Consider the following 523-nt stretch of genomic DNA (forward strand, 5'->3'; position numbering starts at 1 on the left):
ATATTATATGCACACTATCTGCTGATAGAAGAACTTTACAAATCAAATAGCAGCTAAACTAATTTATTTGAGGGTGTGTTACTCTATTTGTGGTGTGTTATTACCATTGTAAAATTATGTGCACTGAAGTAAAACAAGACTGCCTAACATCTTTTATTTAGATTGAAACTATATGTTTTTACAAAGAAGCAAAACGTACTCGTGTATTCCTCTCAACCGTAAAGGACCATAGTCAGCGCGGTACATGTTGCAGGCATTCTGGAGGGAGTACACATTGAGGCAGAGCGGCTCCAACCCAGGACGGCCTACCATACATGGTAAATCTTCCTCGATCTCCCATAGCTGTCTGGTAACCTACAGTGAATTGCGAATGGTAAATGCTATGGTTTATTATTAATGTAATGTAATCAAAACAAATTAGTGATTAGTTTGTCCAGTGAGAATGCTACCTGTGGTATCTCCTAGCAGCAGATGTTCTCAGCTTCTGTGGGCATGGTTGCACAGTTTCCACAGGAGCACCTAT

General features: G+C 39.6%; 1 long non-coding RNA gene across 1 annotated transcript; it reads right to left on the bottom strand.

Annotated features, from left to right (window-relative positions):
• Nucleotides 1–140: 140 nt before the first annotated feature.
• On the bottom strand, nt 141–523 carry LOC147820314 (uncharacterized). The gene is made up of 2 exons (XR_015436856.1): nt 450–523; nt 141–354 (listed from the first exon to the last, which is right to left on the bottom strand). It is a non-coding gene; the product is annotated as an uncharacterized LOC147820314 (long non-coding RNA).

Source organism: Seriola lalandi, unplaced genomic scaffold (assembly GCF_002814215.2).
Source record: "Seriola lalandi dorsalis isolate HSWRI2012SDOR001 ecotype SW California unplaced genomic scaffold, Sedor1 jcf7180001970000, whole genome shotgun sequence".
NCBI classification, from domain to species: Eukaryota; Metazoa; Chordata; class Actinopteri; order Carangiformes; family Carangidae; genus Seriola; species Seriola lalandi.